Source organism: Sinocyclocheilus rhinocerous, unplaced genomic scaffold, assembly GCF_001515625.1.
Source record: "Sinocyclocheilus rhinocerous isolate Xijiao unplaced genomic scaffold, SAMN03320098_v1.1 scaffold8779, whole genome shotgun sequence".
Lineage (NCBI taxonomy): Eukaryota > Metazoa > Chordata > Actinopteri > Cypriniformes > Cyprinidae > Sinocyclocheilus > Sinocyclocheilus rhinocerous.
The window spans coordinates 649-6,988 of NW_015647532.1; the positions used below are offsets into that span (position 1 = coordinate 649).

Consider the following 6,340-nt stretch of genomic DNA (forward strand, 5'->3'; position numbering starts at 1 on the left):
TGATACAATGTGCAATTAAGCCCCTTTTACTGTATAAATGTTTTTACAAAGACATCATTGTAAGTAATACATGTGCACACATGTTACAGCATGGTTAACTATGTAGCCTACTCTCTATTTGATCCAATAAATATTGTTCTTCTAAAATTATATTTGTATCTTTAAAATTACAATTGTTATATTTTAGTTATTTACAAGAGTTTTATTTTTAAAAGTTAAAAGAAGAAATAACACAAAATATGAATATTATTATTTATATGTCATTTGAATATTTTGTGACGTACGAGGCATGTCATTGTTCATAATTATTACTTAATGGCATCATGACTTCCCGCAGAAAAAGGTAAGTTATAATTCTTTACGCTATGAAAAGTTGCATAAATAGGCTACATTTAGATATCAGGACATCACATTTATATCTGACAACGACCGACTAATGTTTAGACTTGTCGTTCCCCGCTAAACACTGAATATGGATCAATTAATATGTGACAGAAAAGTTGAGAGTAAACAGTGCATTTTTTCCCCCCTCAAGAAACACCAATGGAGCAAAAGAGCATTTATTCAGGTCACATATTCAAAAAGAATACTTGTGTTGTCCGTGAACTTTGTTTTTATGTTTCATTTATGATTTAAAATCGATTGGTATGTCTTATGTTAAATTCTGAGGAGATTCACAAGCGCAGGAAAATATGCGATGTGTGGTGCTGAAGGGACAGCGCACGGAGATAAGGGTGGGATTTGTTAATTTACAGCCTATTTTGCGATCAGTTCACAGCCTTATGTTGCTGTATTGTTAGTAAACAACATTAACAAACAAACAAAACCAACTATTCTTCAATAAAAAAGAATAAGAATAATAATAAAGAAAGAAATAAAGAAAATAATAACTAAATAAAGTGACATCTTAATAATTATTATTTTTTATTTACTGTATATAATTAATTGATTACTGTTATAATCATAGCAAAAAAACTTATTTAATTACAAACGTTTGACATCACGTTGTAGCTCGTATTGCTTGTGCACTGTTACATTACACAACCTGAAACAACTACTACAACTGTAACTACTACTACTATTACTACTATTACTGCTAATAATAACTGATATTATAAATGTTATTACTATAATTTAATTAATTATTTACTAGTTTATTTAGGGTAGTGTTTTGTGTATATAGCATTTTTGTGATTTTGTTATTTGACTCTATGTCTGTAGTCGCTCACATGTTAACTCATTTACTAATTCACTAGTCCCTATGTAGTGACAATTATTATGTAGATGTATGCAGACACAGAGCGCACTAAATTAACCAGGAGTCAAAGAAATTAAATCAGGAAACTCAGGAAATGTGGTAAAAGTCATATACACCGTGCACGGAGAGCTTTTGAGAATTGTAGTAATTATGATTCATTCTAAATTAATTAAATTGTATGAATTATTATTCATTATAAATATTACATTTTAAAATATACATTTTATTAATTACATTGTTATTTAGAATTGATGTATTATTATTTATTGTATTATTTATAATAAGTCTATCAATAACAGTAATGATCATAAAGTTTTTATATTAATTACACATATTTCTGCAACTTTTTTTAATAGATTGTGTATTATAACATATATATTTCTTGTTTTGTAATAGTCAATTTGTGTTGTAATACGTAATTAATTATTATATAATGCTTACTTTGTGTTAGTAATTGTTCTTGTGAGGCAACAATAATGCCACCTCAGGAAATTACATGTTGTAGGTTGCAATAATGATAATGTTGTTTTTCGCATTCACAGAACATATTTCTTTCCCACATTTGGAAAGGTAAGCATACATTTGGTATTTTTAGTAGTAGTGACCACGAACACTATGTACATACTTTTCAACACTTACTTTAAAATGTATGCATTGCACAGCTTTATAAACAAAATATCAAACTAATTAGTATGTGTAAACAAATTAAGCTGGAGTGTTTCTATGAATCAAGTGTGTTTTTTGCCCCGAGGTAGTCTTTCAGTTATTTTTAACAAACTGTGATACATTCACTCATTTCATAAATGTATTAAGTCAGTTCTCCAGAAGTTCACATGCGTGTCCTCTTTTTAACTTGTGTAATGCCATGAAAGTAATTCATTTTGTGAAAGTAGCCAAAATGTTCGAATAGTTGCTCCTGTATATAATTGTTGCTTTTTCTGCCCACATCCAGCAACGTAAAATAGAGCTAACATTCAATGACATTCAAAATGCTTTACAACCATATGGCCAAAGAACACATGAAAGTGCATATCCATCCAGTGGCACTTGGGGGAATCTTTGCAAAGACTTGCAAATTCCGAATACCACTACCAACAGGATTTGGCTTAAGAATGCATGTCTTGCAAGCTTGCAGGTAAATGTGTGTGTATTTCTATGCAAGTATGTGCGTATATATATATATATATTAGTCGCGGGGTGAATGAGAACACAGACTCAGTACTGATCGAAAGAGCCCCGGAGGGTGATTTATTGCCCACACACTGATCACACGTGCTCGGATGAATGGTGCTCGGTGCCCGTCTCAGCGTGGTGCTCGTGGGGTGTCTGCTCAAAATTATGCTTTTGAGGATGTATTCAGATTGTTTGTCATATTCCTGTGAATATGTGCTATCTGATATTTCTATTTTGATTCATCATCTGTCATTTGCACAATACTGTATATTATGTAGAGGTCACATCTGGACAGCCCTGCACTGGCATCGCAAAGTGATTTGATTGAAGAAGGAGACATTGTGATTTCGAGTTCACCCTCACAGAAGGTTTGTGCCGTAATAATGCTACATTTCATTTTAAGTGCATTGGGCCCTAAGCAAGTAGATTCTCATCAGTCATTTTTTCCGATTTAGATTTTCCAAAACACTTTTCCAGTTACACCTTTTGAACTACAAGGCAGCCATGCTGACAGTGACAGTAGAGAGTCTGTTGCCCCATCTCCAAAGGTTATTACTTCTGCACAAAATTCACATGCTTTTGAGGATGTGCTCTTTGTTGCTTATACAGTTGTGACTATTAATTATATATTCAATCTTTTTTTTTTTTGATTCATCACCTGTTTTATATTATTGAGAACTTTTCACTGGATAGCCCTGCCCAGTCATCTCAAAGTTATTTGTATAGTGTCGAAGGCAATAAATTGAAGTGCATTTCTCCTTCAGTCAAGGTCAATGCTCCTGTGGCTTAAACAGTTAGTTAGAATGTTTGTGCGCCAACGTCTTAAAAGTCCTTAGTCAACCACCAAACTATGCCCCCTTTGTAATTCTAGAAAGACACTTTTGCTTTCATTACCGAAAATTATTTATAACATATCTGCAACTTAACGTACTGCAAATGTTTATTGTCTTTGAGAAATTACATTTAAATACACAACACAACTACTGTTTACATGTTTACAGTTACTGTATTTTGCATTACATTTATTGAGATTAAAATATTTGTCCTCCCTTACTTTAGCATAGATCTTTAAGATGAACAGTAAAGCAGATATTATAAAATTATTTTCAATAAAATAAAATTATTTTCAATAAAAATCTAACTTTTCTTTCACAGGACATGGGCACACATACTGACACAACATCGGAAGACAATAATGTCAGTAATGATGAACTCTTTTTCCGACACAAATTGCCAAGGCATCCTTGTTTTTTTTTTATGAACAGAGAAATCTGGAGAGACCTAAGGAAAAGGCAAAAGCAGTATCAATTCACAGATCTTCAGTGGACAAATGTCATTTCAAAAGGCATACAGTCAGTACACCCCTACTGCAGTATTGCCTTCAAAAGACACCATGTGACGATCAAGGGATCTAAACGAAAGGGACCCCTTTTCCACTGCTTGGGGTACTGTACGTTTGCAGACTGCCCTGTCTGTGTTGAAGTCACCATATCACACGAAAGTACCCTGAAAGCAATCGTCACATTTCAGGGTGATGAAGTGTGCCACAGTCTAGAAGAACTGAGAAGACGACACGTGCGAGCTGATGAAAGGAAAAATTTGGCCAAGCAATTACAGTCCACACTCCCAAGGGCCCTATACTTGCAAAATCTCGAAAACATAGAAAGCACAGTGTTCGAGTCGGGATGTCGGGATACCTCCCCTACACCTGCAGTGCTTAAAAACATAGCATGGACCAGCAGGAAAAAAGCTCGCCGTCATCATAATGAAGTACTCAGTCTTCAGAAGATGGTAGAGGAGAGAACCGATTCAGAGAAAGTTCTTCAGAAAGTTATCTTGCATCCCCGAGGAGTGATGCTGTGGTCACAAGATTCCATCCGTCTATTCCACCAGCGATGTAAAACTGATGTTGTTTACATCGATGCCACAGGGAGCATCATACAGAAGGGTAAAGGAAGATCAGCCCCATTTTATGTTTATGAGCTTGTTGTAAGGCATCCTAAGAAGGGTGCCTCTCCAGTCCCTGTGGCAACTTATGTAACTTGTGACCACACCACCTCATCTGTGATGTACTTTCTACTGTCATTTCAAACCGATTATTATCGTTTGTTTGGAAAAACATCACAGGGGAGACCAGTACTCATTATGTGTGATGGGTCCCTTGTTTTACTTCAGGCTGTTGCCTGTAGTTTTTGTAGAGTATCTCTTGGCCAGTTGCTCCAAGTCTATTATGACATTGTCACTGGGAAGTTGAAGGATGAGAAAATGAAGGTACCAATTCTTCATCGGTGCTTGAGCCATGTGATGAGGAATGCCAAAGTCTTCTGTAAGAAACAGTAAGTGTACATTAGTAAAGGTCTTATTTAACTCAAGACATTATGTTTATCATGCAATGATTTTACTGAAACATTGCTGTCTTTTATGAACCATCCTTCAAAAGAAAATTAAACCTCTTTTAGTTAAAAACACCCACATGGTTTCTAAGGTGAAGTAGTCTTTTAGTTAAAAACATCCACATGGTTTCTAAGGGTACATTGCTTTTCTCCCTTTTCATATCACAGTCCTACAAAAATGATTGAAAATGTACTCGCAATTGCTGTCCCACAACAAAACATGAGGGCATTTAAATTTAAATAATGCCATTTTCAGAAGTATCCACATTAATGGTGTCACGAATTCAGTCCATGGACTTCTGTTTATTCACCACCAGAGGTCACCCTTTCCATTTCATTGACTCTCGCACTACACAAACTGTTGCATAGCACCCCGGACTACATTTCCCATCATGCTTTGCACAATTTGCACACTGCCCTGATTGCACTCATTGCACACAGCTGTTTCTAATTACCTCATTCACTATATAACACCCACTCTAACCACATTTCTCTGCTGAGTATTGTTTAGCCTGTACCCCTTTCCGAGTCTCCGTGTTTTCCTTGTTTTGCCTTGCCTTGCCTGTTTTTGATCTTTGCCTGTTTTCTTGGATTTCCCCCTCTCGTCTCGCCCCTGTGATTCTGTCTGCTCATCGGTGACCTACGCTAGTCCTGTGACTATTCTTGTGTTTTGCCCGCCATATACCTGTTTGCCAGTGTTTGACCCTGCCTGTGATGACCACGTCTCTGTCTTCTGCTAAATAAAGCTTGCATATGGATCCACAAGTCTCACGTCTCGTCAGCCCCGTAACAGAATACTCAGCCACACAAGGATCCAGCGGCTTTTTCAGTGGACTCTGGCCTGGTATGGACCCAGTCACCGAGCTACTACATCTTCGGCAGGGAGGTCGTTCGATTGAGGAGTATGTTCACCGGTTCTGTGAACTATCTTACCAGGTACCCCTATATGATGAAATTTTATTTAAAGACTTGTTCCGTTTTGGACTCGATGAACCCACGAAATCTTGGATGCCAAAGAGTAAATTTAACTGTAGCTTAAAGGACTTTATAGACTATGCCTTGCTGACTGCTGGTTCAGCGTTCACGGTGGGTGTCGCGGAGGAAGGAAGCGACACCATGTCTGTGACTGAAATAATGACTGTATCAGAGCATGCTCACAAGATGGCGGCGACAGAGGAGCCTGATCACAAAATGGCGGACACAACAGCGCTCCGTCAAGTCACAGCTGATCTTCATGAGTCTAGTCCAGTCACAGTTGATCATCACGAGTCAAATCAAGTCACAGTTGATAGTTATGAGTCTAGTCAAGTCACAGTTGATAGTTATGAGTCTAGTCAAGTCACAGTTGATAGTTATGAGTCTAGTCAAGTCACAGTTGATAGTTATGAGTCTAGTCAAGTCACAGTTGATCGTCATGAGTCAAGTCAAGTTACAATTCATTATCATGAGTCAAGTCTAGTCACAGTTGATCGTCATGGGTCAAGTCTAGTCACAGTTGATCGTCATGGGTCAAGTC

At 36.7% G+C, this 6,340-nt stretch overlaps 1 long non-coding RNA gene across 1 annotated transcript; it reads left to right on the plus strand.

The window, feature by feature from the left end:
* Window positions 1-1,748: 1,748 nt before the first annotated feature.
* Window positions 1,749-5,543, plus strand: LOC107709301 (uncharacterized). The gene is made up of 3 exons (XR_001636480.1): window positions 1,749-1,759; window positions 2,014-2,020; window positions 5,084-5,543. It is a non-coding gene; the product is annotated as an uncharacterized LOC107709301 (long non-coding RNA).
* Window positions 5,544-6,340: the final 797 nt, after the last annotated feature.